Source organism: Prionailurus bengalensis, chromosome B2 (genome assembly GCF_016509475.1).
Source record: "Prionailurus bengalensis isolate Pbe53 chromosome B2, Fcat_Pben_1.1_paternal_pri, whole genome shotgun sequence".
In the NCBI taxonomy this organism is placed as follows: Eukaryota; Metazoa; Chordata; class Mammalia; order Carnivora; family Felidae; genus Prionailurus; species Prionailurus bengalensis.
In genome coordinates this window covers 2,930,984-2,943,247 of record NC_057349.1, presented here as the reverse complement: position 1 = coordinate 2,943,247, position 12,264 = coordinate 2,930,984, and the positions used below count along the sequence as shown (strand labels likewise).

Genomic DNA, 12,264 nt, shown 5'->3' with positions numbered 1-12,264 from the left:
GGCTTTCTGGCCCCCGCTTTTACCCCTTGGAGGAAGGTGAGTTGGTGTCTCTGTAACCGGGCCCTTCCCTCCTCCGTGTCGGGGTCCCGGCGGGGCTCCTCTTCGGGCACAGCCTCCCGTGCCCAAGACTCAACATCTAGTTGTCCATCTGGTGCCTGGGTCTGGAGCCATTTTCTGGCTTCAATGACAATTCGTGGGCGCTCTTCCGTGTTGAAAAGGGTGAGCAGAGGCTGCTTACCGTCGACCCAGGCAGGACGGGGGGTCTGGACCAGGGACTCTAGGAGTTCTGTCGTCGCCTGCGGCCTCTCAGATCGGACGGGTGTGGTGTTTGCAGTTGATGAGGTCAGTAGTGGAGAACGGTCGGTAGCAGAAAACCGATCCTTTCCTCCCTCTTTTGGGGTCTTAACGGGACCTATATTCTCTGTGGACCCCTTGTTTCCTGTAACAGCAACTGCATTGCCGTTGGGGGTCCTGGACCTTGAGCCACAGACCCAAGCACCGGTTCGGGTGACCCTGGGAGGGGTGGGCTAGCTGCTGGTGGAGGCGAAACCGACGGAGGTGGACTGTCGGGCAGGGGAGGTTCCCCTCTCTTGAGCGGCGGGGCATAGAGGGCATATGGTGGTGGAAATGGAAGGGCTTCTGAATTTTCTGGGAGGATGGGGGGCGTTTTTTCCTGCTGTGAGGTCTTCTTCTCGGCCTGTGCCACCAAGACCCTACATTGTCCCTTACTATTAATGCAGAACCGGACCCAAGGAGGCTGGACTTGGGCTGTTTCCAGCCACTGATCAATGTACGGGAATTGATCCGAGGGGCCAGGGTCTCCAGCAACTACTTTATAAACAGCTCGGACCGTGGGGACATCTAGGGTGCCCTCAGAGGCCAGCCTGCACTGAACGTGGGCCATCCTAATTCACAGACCGTGCAGAATTTCCCAGGGATCAGTCTTATCCCATAGTCTCCCGAGAACGCCTTCTTGATCATGCAATCCAGTATAGTCGGCTTTGAGGAGCCCGCTCCCATGATGGTCTCCGGGGAGGCGATCTGGACCCTCCCAGGTACAGTGTCACAAGACAGGAGGATACTGTCCCTTCGTCCGCCTGGCTGCTCCCCTCGCTGGGATTTGGGCGCCTCTTAGCTTTGGCAGGTCAGTATCTTGGATCAGGTGTGTCGGGAGGGACAGCGTCCCCTGGGCCCTGATGCTGCCTTCAGCCGGAGGAAATGGAAAGAGGTCTCCAGGGAACCGCGGGTTAGGACTCATGCAATCAGCGCGGGGGAAATGTTTAAAGCGTTGAGAGAAAAAACTACCGGTGTGGGATTCCGTATGCAGTGAAACTATCCTCCGGAGTGAAGAAGGGATTTCTCCGGCAAGCAGAAGTAGAAGGAATCCCGTGTCACAGATGGGCCTTGCAAGAAATGTTAAAAAGAAGTAAGGCGGAGAGAAGGGGAACGTGTGGGCGAGGAAACTGAAATCAAGGGAGACTGAGGGAGGCTGTGTTCCGGTGCCCGGTGGGCACCCTCTGGGGCTCCGGAGGCTTGGGTGGGGTGGGGGCAGGGAGAGGTCCAGTGACCGCGTGGGCCTCAGGCAACGGGGCTGGGGACGAAGACCAGAGGCTTCCTCCCTAGGGGCTAAGGGCCCAGACTCCAAATCTTGTGGGCCCGGTCCTGTGCTGGGGGCACGGATCTGTTTTGCGGGGATCCACGTCGTGCACATCAATCGGTCACCTTCCTCCTCTGCAGCGTCTTCCTAACCTCGGTCTAGCTGCGCAGTGGCTCAGCCTGCCTCCGAGAGAAGGCAAGACTCCGATGCAGTGGCTGGAATGAAGGCTGGCGGAGCAGGCCACTGTGGCATAAGGATTGTTTTGAGCGGAAGGCAGTGGAGAAGCCGCAGATACAAGAGGCTCTCTGCCCCGCCCCCCCTTCTCCCCCTCCCCCACCCCCCATCCACCCCCATGTGCCTAAAAGCCGGGCAGAAGTTTACAAAGTTGTCCGTCTTCCCCTCCGTGCTGGGAAACACAAAAAGGTGTCGACCCTTGTCAGGGAGGAGGCACGGACAGAGCTGTGTCCCAAACGTCCGCTGGCTTACCGTGAGCGACCCGGTCACCTCCCCTGCCGCCCCCCCACCCCAACTCTTTTCTCTCGTCTTCAGCGGCGGGTGGGATTGGGATTTGGGCGGAGCTCCTCGCCCTGCGGGTGCACGTTAGTAAACGATTTCTTTTGCGCTGCTGTTGTCACTGAGTTACTGAGACCGGAGGGCTGGAGACAGAATTACTTCTCCTCCCCGGCAAGGGTGATGGCCCCCACGCCCTGCGCCTCCCCGAGCCGGGAAAGCAGTTTCCGAGAGGCGGGCGCGGGATCTGGTGCCACACGCCGCGCGAGGACAGCCGCGCAGGGGCCGCGGGAACCGGGCGCAGGGGACACCTGTTGCGGCCACCACCGCGCAAGCCAGCAGGAGCCGGGCGCAGGGGACAGCGGCCACCACCGCGCGGGCAGCGGGAGCGGGGCGCGGGGCGCAGGGGGGGTACCCGGCTCACCCCGGTTGCCGGGCGAAGGGGCGGCGCGCGGGCGGGGCGGTCAGCCCGGCGTCCGTGTGCCTTCCTCCCCCCGCCAGCGGGCGGCCGAGCCCAGAGCAGCTCCCGGGTGCAAGCCGCTCGGGCCGCCGCGCCACCTGCTTCCCGGAGAAGGCGGCCCGGCAGCGACCGAGGCGGGAGAGGGGGTGGGAGGTGGGGGGTGGGACAGGGGCGGGAGAGGCGAGGGGCAGCCCGGCGAAGGGGCTGCTCCTTCACGTGATAAAACATAAGAGCCGGGACGTCTTCCGCGGAGCAGAGTGGCGCAGCGGAAGCGTGCTGGGCCCATAACCCAGAGGTCGATGGATCGAAACCATCCTCTGCTAACTGGACCTTTTGGTGGAAAGTGTGCATTTGGGCTCACAGCAGTCACCTCCGACATAGTACCTGATTTCTAGAAACGTGCGGTATGTTCACCCTTTCTCCTTCAAATGATAGCGTGCCTCTCTCATGGCTCATTTCAGAGCAGAGGCAAATCTTCCTCGAGGAGGGAGAAGGGGAAGGTGACAGGTGCCGACTTCCTTCCGGCAGGCGGTCAGCGCACTTGAGGGGGCATGTGACCGTTGTCGTGCAGTTGTCCCACGCCTCAAGGAGGAGCATTACTTACTTTTGCCCAGGCCGCTGGTTACTGCAAACCTGCCTTTTTACTTGGGTGGGGTTTTCTGCTTCTTTCACTCGCGTGTCTATTCCTGCGCACGATTTTACGACACTCATTTCGAGTCCATCGCAATGGGCTGCAAATTCTTCTCTGAAGCAATGTTATGTGCCGGAACCGGGAAGGTGTCTTTTCTAGCCTCTCCTTGTCCATACGTGCGCAAACTAGATTCACGGGAACGTTAGGAGAAACACAAGAAGCAAAGAAGTTACATGTGAAACGGTAGAAAACACTGGAATCCACTAGAATAAAACATTCCAAATGGACACCAAATTCCATGGACAAACGAGGAAGCAAAACAGTCCTTCTGACACATTTGCAGAAGACAAATTTTACAAAGAAAATTACTAATCGAAAGACTTTTTAATGTGTGCCTGGGTTGTGACGAGGCGACAGAGACTCTTCTGAACAGCGGGACCCCCACAGGGCAAGACAGCCGAAGGGAAAGTTCGAGTAATCATGTTCATACAGGAGTTTAGTGGTGAAGACGTTCCTGTTGGGCAAGACCGGTCCTCTTCGACGTATTCTGCTTGTTTGCCCCCTAAAAGCATTTTCACCTTAAATGTCCAGCCAGAGTGAGGAACACGCACACACGCAGTATTAGTCACAGATGGCCAGGGAAGCTGGTGAGGTAAGAGGGTAGAACTGGGCATAAAGGAATATGGAAGAACGTTTCTCTGAGTGTACTTTCTGGTAAGCCTGTACCTTTCGAAAGCTACATTTGTGAAGGTTCTACAGTTTCAAAAATTAATATGAAATCAACAAGAATGGGAAGGGGAGGGGTGAAAACCCAAAACTGAAAGCCAATGAGCTGAATTCTTTTTTTTTTTTTTAATATTTTTCATGTTTACTTATTTTTGAAAGAGAGAGAGAGAGAGAGACAGACAGAGGGGCAAAGAGAGAGGGAGACACAGAATGTGAAGAGGCTCCAGGCTCTGAGCCGGCAGCACAGAGGCCCCCACGCGGGGCTCGCACCCACGAACCGGGAGATCGTGACCTGAGCTGCAGTCGATGCCTAACGACTGAGCCCCCTCCCCTCCCCCCCGGGCGACCCCGGAAGACTCTTGTTTAAAATAGAATATTTGACACTGTGATGCGGCCTCAAGCTGCTGCTGCTGCCTGGGCACCTCGTGCTGGTCTCCGGGCGCCAGCTGTGGAGAAATCCTTTCCTCCCCACGTTCCTCATTTTCCTTCCCCCCATCCCGCCCCGCCTCAGCTCTGCACCTGCCGCTCACACCTCTGCCCGCCGCTCACACCTGCGCCCCCCGCTCACACCTCCCCCCCCCCCCGCTCACACCTGTGCCCACCACTCGCACCTGCGCCCCCTCACACCTGTGCTCTCCACGCTCGTCTCCACCCACCGCTCACACCTGCGCCCCTCCCCCGCTCACACCTGTGCCCACCACTCGCACCTGCGCCCCCTCACACCTGTGCTCTCCACGCTCGTCTCCACCCACCGCTCACACCTGCGCCCCTCCCCCGCTCACACCTGTGCCCACCTCTCTCACCTGCGCCTGCTGCTCATCCCTCCGCCTGGGCGTCACGGTTCTTCCCGAGGCTTCTTCCCCTGCCTTGATCCGGGCTTCGGCTTCGCTGCTCCCAGTAGGTTTCCTCGGCACCCCAATTGCCCCCCTCGGACCCGCACATAGTTTGCTCCTTTAACAGCATCCTCCCTCCCGCCCGCCGGCAAGCTCCCAACGCGGGACCGTCCTGCCGCCTTGCGCTCCGTGGGGTCCCCGCCGCCGTCCAGCGCAGCGTCCAGGTCACCTGTGCCCGGAGCAGGAGCCGCAGCGCACTCTGTCCCCATCCTCACCGGAGCCGGGTGGCTCACCCCCGTTGTGTCCCAAATCTGCTGTGTGTCTTCCCGAATGTCTCCTTAATTCCCGCCCCCCCCCATCCCACCTGACCCCCAACGTCCTTGCTCCTGAGGGCTGGGCTGTGATTAAAGGCAGACGAGGTCCTGGTTTGCGTGGCCGCGACCGAGTTCACCTGCAGAAAAGGTCCAGCTCGCTGCACTCCCGGCGCTTGGCCTCATCCGCGCTCGTCTTCCCGGACTCAGTGATACACTTTCGGCGGACGCTGTGGGGCCCCCGCCCTCGGCTGCCGTGGCCGCACCTTGAACGAGTCCCCTGTCTGTGGAAACGGGCCGAGCGTTTTGGGAGCTCAGCCGCAGGAAGCAAGGCTGCGCGCTGAACTTGCTGGAGGTTCTCCGGCCCTTCCAGCCCCGGGCTCCGCTTCCGATGCCTCCAGCTCACAGTGAACCTTCCCGGATTCCCCACGTAAATCCTTTGATTCCCGCGAATTACACCCACCCTCGTGTGATGCCAGGATGGGGAGCTGCCACCCAGTTTGTAAGTCTCTTGCTGCCGGGCGAGGTAAGTGCGGTCCTGCTGAAGGACAGGGCGCTGTCAGACCGTCGATGCGGTTTTCCAGGCACCTCCGAAAGAGCGCAGACAACGCTCTGGTTTATTTTGCAAGCAGCCAGAGAAGAGTGGGGGGAATCAGAAGAAGGAACAGGGAATAGTGGAGCAGAGAAAAACAGGGTCAGACTGTCCTTGGGGTGCAGATCGTGTCCCCAGAGACGCAGCCCTGGGCCCGATTCGTGCAGACTGTGAGCTGTATCATTCCAGACGGCCTCAGACAGACGCTCCAGACTTTGACGACCGCCGGCGTTACTTTCTGCATCCCTTCAAAGCCTGCCAGGCTCGCCAAGGAGACCCTGTTGTGTTCAAGGGCACCGGTGTCTTTGCTCTGAGGTAGGTAATGAGGCAGAGACCCACAGGACTTGGGACCCAGCTCCCGAGGCCTCTCTCCAGGCTGATGAGCTCATGTCTATGTTCACCAGAAGCGACTTAGCCCTCAGCTCTTTACCAGAAGCTGGAAATTAAAAAGGAAACATTATTGGAATCTCCAGCCCTCCTCCCCCCCCCCCTTTATCTTCCTATTCCCCTGTACCTGGAAATTTCGATAACCTAAGGGAAGAATGCTCTAAGGGAATTAAAATGTATTAAAAGAAACTCTAAACAGAAAATTTTTAGCATTGTCAGAAGTATACAGAGAGGGAAATAGATACATTTAAAAATGGATACAAGGCAGTTAACATACAACAAAGCTAATATTTCCATCCAGCAAGTGAAGGCGATTTGAAAACAAATTGTGATGGTGTAACTAACTTGACCTATGGAAGAAAACAAAGATGGACATTTACTCTCAACCAGGTTAAAAATCAAGTTCCAGATAGACTCGGGACTTAGATACAAAATATAAATTAATAAAATACGTAGTTGCAATTAATAAGAGAACTCAGAAAAAAAATTTACTTGGAAACTATTGGATATTTAAGCGAGGAAGGTTTAAAACAATACTCTTCGATAAAAGTTTACAAAATCGTAATAAAACACCTTAACTCAAATGTACACAAACAGAAGGGGAAATCCACCTGAAAATTAGCAATGAACCAGTCAGAGATGATGTAAAAGGGCTGCTTTGGTCTATGACTTCATTGTTTGAACCAAGAACAGTTTCAAGCAATTTTAATTCTGTATTTTTGTGCTTTCACACGTTTTCCAGCGCTCTTCTAAAATATTTCCTCATAAATTTAAATCACTCCCAAGAATGTAACTTGTAGCATATGTAAACTTAGGAAAGAATCCAATCAATGATTGAATACTGTTCATTGGAAACTAAAAGCTTTAACGATCTACATGCACTAAAATTCTCTAAAAATATACTTGGTGAAAGAAATAAGACAGAGAAAGACAAATACCTTATGATCTCATTTATATGTGAGATCTAAAACAAACCTGAAACTAATATAATGTTATATATTATTTATACCTCAATTCAAAAAATATGGCATGCTTTTAAGAGTTGGAAGTGCTCATGAATTCTCTTTTAAAAATATTTCTGTTCTCTATCTGCCACAGAATTTTATCCCAATATATTGCATTTTTACGCTTAAAGGCTGTGATTAACGACCCAATTATCCTAGTCTAAAACAAAATCATATAAAAATTGAGGTATGATTTTTAGTTATTTCAGGTGTGTAAGTCTCTCTACTTTAAATGTTTTTCTTCTTGTTTGAGCAGCCATTAAACGTAATAGCGTGCAACCAAACATGAAACATACTTTTTCATAAGTACAGGATATGAAAAATAATATTATACTGGAACTTAATGAAAGTGATGGGACTTCCTTCCCTTCCCTCCCCCCCTTACAGTCACGTGTCTGCGGATGAAATGGAACGGAACGGGGCGGACTAGAAACGGTTTGGAAAAGAGAGTGAAACGACCAGTAGTTTATAGAAGGGTGGGGATCACGTTGAAAAAGGAAACCCTCAGGTCCCACCGAGATTTGAACTCGGATCGCTGGATTCAGAGTCCAGAGTGCTGACCATTACACCATGGGGCCCACCTCGCCACCTTGCCCCCTAATTTGGTGACATAGTTCTTCTTGCCCACGTCCCCTGATCTATAAGCACAGGTGGCTTTTCCTCCTCCGGGATGGAGTCGGGGACGGTCACCTGTCACACACCTCCTACCCCAGGGTCTTACTGGAAAACACCGGCTTCCAAACGTCAGGAACCCTCCCCCCCTTTAACCTGCCTGTTCCCCCCAAGCGGTTCCGGAACGGGGTGCTCCGGGCCCCTAAATAGGAGCACAGGTGAGGTCGTGACGCGGGCCGAGCCGTCACCGAGGTTCAGGTTTTGTGACAGGTGTTTGTATTGTTACCTCACGTGAGGCTCACACGCGCCCTGGGAGGTGGGGACACCTGAGGCCGAGGCCTGCGGTCCTTCACCCCGCTTGCTTATCAAGGCTGATTTCCTTCTGCGGGCCCTGCACCTGCGCAGGGCACCGGGGACGGGACGGGAGGAGGGTCCCTGCGACCCTGGGGCACCTGTGTGTGTGTGTGGGGGGGGGGGGAGGGACTGGGGACGGGGAGGGAGGAGGGTCCCTGCGACCCTGGAGCACTTGTGTGTGTGTGTGGGGTCCGGTGGCGGGAGGGAGGTCCCTGCGGCTCCGGCACCAGCCCCGCGACCTCCAGTCCTCTCCCCGACGGAAAGCGGGTGTGAGAGGGCACCGAACGCACGTGACTCGGGGAATGCGTGTCGTGGGGCGCGCCCTGGACATAGCGGAGTAGCGTACGGACCTGGCACCTGCTGGAGCGACACGGGGGCCTCCCGCCCGCCGCCGCCCTTTCGTCGGCTGCGTGCGCGCTCTGGGTGCTTTCCCAGGATCCGGAGCCTGTGGGCGCGGGACAGCCGGGCCGGGCTGCCCCCCGGGATTTCAGGATCCGGAGCCCGTGGGCGCAGGGCCTCCGGGCCGGGCCGCCTCCCCAGATTAAAGGCTTCTGCGGCGAAGCGCTGCGAGGACGGCGCGCCCCCTGGTGGACACAGACGGCAAAGCGCAACAAAGCGCCGCGAAACCAGGCCGCCCCCAACACCCCAACCCTGGAGGACCGAACCCCGCAACGCGCCGTTCTCCCTGTAAATACCGGGCTTCTTGCGGGGTCCCCTCGCAGAGCGAGTTTTGCAGGGTGGCTCTTTCTGGAAAGCGGGGCTGGGAATTTTCCAGAAGCCTAGAACAGGTGCAGGTCGTATTCGTGCAGAGTGGGTAGGAACTCCTCGGGACGGAGGGTGCAAATCCTCCTCGGGTCCTTCAATCCGCCAAGACCTGGCGCAGATGAGGAAGAGGTCCTCACAAAGAACACCTTTAACCCTGCGCCGGGAAAGCCCCGACATTTCTCATTCCTCCACGAAGGCAGCCAGAGGTGAACACACTAGTTCAATCACAGTTTCCGACGCCAAAGGAAAAAAAGAATCCCAACGACCTTGACCTTGGGAGGTTCAGGGAGGGCCCCTGACTTGAGCAGCAGCGGCTCCCGGTTTATCAGCACGTCTGTGCTCCTGCTGGGCGCCTCCTGGGGGTTTCCCTCCGCCCGCAGGTGAGCCGGCTGAGAGCCCGGGTGTGACCTGAGCGAGCGCCCAGCAAGGGCACCGTCCAGGAACCTATGTCTCCGTCCTGCGCCCTCGGAGACGAGATCGGAGCACCCTCAGCCCAAGTCCTCGCTTCCCGTGCCCACTCCGAAGTCTTCAGCGAATGCACGATTAGTGCGCTCCGGAGGCGGGCCTCGGGGGCTGGGCAGGAATGCAGGGAAAGGGGCCTTTCTTCCCTGAAGTGAGTTCTTGCCCCAAACAGGCGAAATACGGTGGGGTCTAACCCTTTAGCCACTGAGTGGCCTCATTAAGACCACTCGTTGTGGACATTCATCTCCAGGGAGGCTTCTGCTCCGGTCTGCGGGCAAATCTCGTTCTCAGCGGGTGTAGACTCGGGATCATGGAAGGAGAAGGAGTGAGAAGGCACCAGGTATGGGTTCTGGGTTCTGGGATGCGTGAGTCAGTCCGGGTGCACGGCCACGACCAGGGCCCGTGGGACCGAGACCTGAAAGGTCAGCGTCAGGGCTGACCCCTCCCCCTCGCGCAGGAGGGAGGGGTTCTTGCACGAGGCATTGAAACCCGAGGCGGGATGAGAAGGGGAACGCGGAGGAGGCACTGACGCCCGGGGCCAGGGAGCCAGCGGCGGCCCCAGGGAGAAGGGCTGCAGGGCGCAAGTTGGTTTTTGGAGAACACGAGGGCAGAGGGGGAGGGCGAAGACATTGAGTGGGTAGAAAACGAGAAGAGAGCGGGGAAGAACGGAAAGAACAGAAATACTTTTACCCCGGCTGGTGACTAGAAGCTGACGCGGGACCCTGCGAGGGGCAGGAACAGTGACAGGCGGACGAGGCAGGAGGTGCGGGCAGGTTAGGGCCGCGATCGTGCTGCGGCGAGAGTTCTGCAAGCGACCAGCACGGGCGTCCACGCAGCGCGACTCACGTGCAAGGAGGAATCTCGGAGGCGTGCAGCTCGCCGAGGGGAGAGGGTGGGGCGAGGGGGCCTGCACGGGCTGGGGGCCGCGGGCAGGGAGGGGACCGTTCGCTCTGCGGGCCTGGGCTTGGTGAGAGCGTCCGACGGAGGAGGCCAAGCGCGGGGAGGGCGGACCCGCTCAGACCGGGTATTGATCACTTCTCAGCTCAGATCCCTTTTCCAGCCTCACAGTAACCTGGCCATTCCTCGTAAAACGGAAGTCCTTCTGCGTGCACAACCTCCTCTGTAGGAATCCAGCCAAGGGCACACGTGGGAGACACGAGTCCCGCCCCCCCCCCCCGCCCCCCATCTGGATCTGGGAGCAGTTTACAGGATTGGAGACTGCTTCTTGTGCGCGTTCCTCCGCGGGGTCTCGCTGGCGCGGGCGGGCTCTGGCTTCCGGTAATATGATTGGTCGTTAGGGCTTCGTATGGGCTGCCTTACAGGGGGAGAGGGTCGTTTTAAGAGAGATCACGGGAAGAAAAAAAAAAAAAAAAAAAAAAATTGGCAAAGAGAAGCCCGGAAGGTCCCACCGAGATTTGAACTCGGATCGCTGGATTCAAAGTCCAGAGTGCTAACCATTACACCATGGGGCCGGCGGGTGCCGTTGCTTAGCAGGTATCCCTTGTGATAAATATTCATCACTGAGGCGCTGCATCCTAATCCCCAGATTTTCATTTTTTTCCTCCTCTTCCTTCCCCCGCCCAGTAAAGCTGTACCGCCCCCTACAGGCGCATTTTGGAAATGTGTGAGTGCTTTGGCTGTCTCCATGACTGGGGGCACGAATGGCTGTTACAGGTCCCGGAGAGGCCGAAGGCCTGACCTACTCAGTACAGTCTTCTACGAAGACTGGTCCTTAGGACTGCGCGGCTTTGGTGGCACCACCTTCTATGCCCTTCATCCGGTTGTCAGGCGCCTTTTCTAACTGAAATTCCTGCTCCCACCTTTGCACCCGTCTGTCCATAGTGAATCGTCTCGTGGACATCTGGCAGGACGCTGTCGGACTTCGTTAGCGTTTTGAGGTTAATTCTGACGTGGGAAGTCACAGTTTCTGGTCGGGGGTGTTGGGAGACTCACGGTTGGAATCCTAAGCCACCACAGGAGAAGTCTGACCGCTGTGAGGCCGCAGTACTGTTAAGTAGCCCGGACCCCGTGTCAGTGGTCTGGCCCACAGTGTCAACGCACAGGCGTGGGGATAAAGATGCCGTCAGGTGATTGTCGCCCTCCGCAGCTATGCCGAGAGTCACCCCAAGTCGGTGAACTCCCACCTGAGCTCCAGCCATCTTGGAGCACATCCTGACCACAGAATCCACGAATATAACGAAATGTTTCTTATGGTACCAGATTTTGGGCTGGCTTCCTATGCAGTAACGGTAACCAGAAAAACTTCTAGAAACAGGAATTTTCCCTGTCTACTCCCTCAGTATTGCCCGGTAGGACTGTCCTCAATTTGTTGTCACCATAAGTAATATGTTAATGAACATCAGTGTTCGTGTCTTCTTATGGGCCTATTTAAGAACTTGCGATAGGCCTCCCAACACGATGATTGTTTCCAAAATTGTTGGCCCTGGGGTCTGCAAGAGTGGGATGGAATTTGAAAAGTTAAAAATATGAAGTAGATGATTAAGGCTAAGAAGAACCCCCCCTCCCCCCTCCCCAAGCCGCCCTCTAAGGGCCATGTATTGTTAAATGAAGCGAAAAAAGACATTTGTGGGTCGTTCCAGAGTCTGGCTGGTGCTGGGGGTATGGCGGAGAACGGGATTCCTCTGTTAGAAGTCACCTCTTTAGGGAGAGTTTTACAAGAACACCCTTCGCTGCCCTGGATCCAGATCCTAGCGCACGTGAGGCCACCGGCTCTCATTTTGTGGCGCTAATTTTCAACAGCTGCCTAGAGAACCTTCGGGTTTGTGAGGTTCTGTGCAGGAAGTAAGTTGCACTACGAGGAAGAGGCAGACGTGGGAACCTCAAAACTTCTCCCCCCATGGCTCCCTTTGCTGTGCCCACACCAGCCTCTCTGGCTGTTCCAGAAGGTGCTTAGCAGGGAGCTGACTTGGGTACTTTGCACAGGTCCCTTCCACCTGGAGTAGCTTCCCCTAGATGGTGTTTCTCTCTCCACTTGATGTCAGTGATGTCCACCGTCCCTG

The 12,264-nt window shown here is 56.3% G+C and overlaps 3 non-coding genes across 3 annotated transcripts; 1 reads left to right on the top strand and 2 right to left on the bottom strand.

Annotated features, from left to right (window-relative positions):
• The first annotated feature begins 2,818 nt into the window (after window positions 1–2,818).
• On the top strand, window positions 2,819–2,890 carry TRNAM-CAU. Its single transcript has one exon. It is a non-coding gene; the product is annotated as a tRNA-Met (tRNA).
• Window positions 2,891–7,557: 4,667 nt separating this feature from the next.
• Window positions 7,558–7,629, bottom strand: TRNAQ-CUG. The gene has a single exon. It is a non-coding gene; the product is annotated as a tRNA-Gln (tRNA).
• Window positions 7,630–10,644: 3,015 nt separating this feature from the next.
• On the bottom strand, window positions 10,645–10,716 carry TRNAQ-UUG. The gene has a single exon. It is a non-coding gene; the product is annotated as a tRNA-Gln (tRNA).
• Window positions 10,717–12,264: the final 1,548 nt, after the last annotated feature.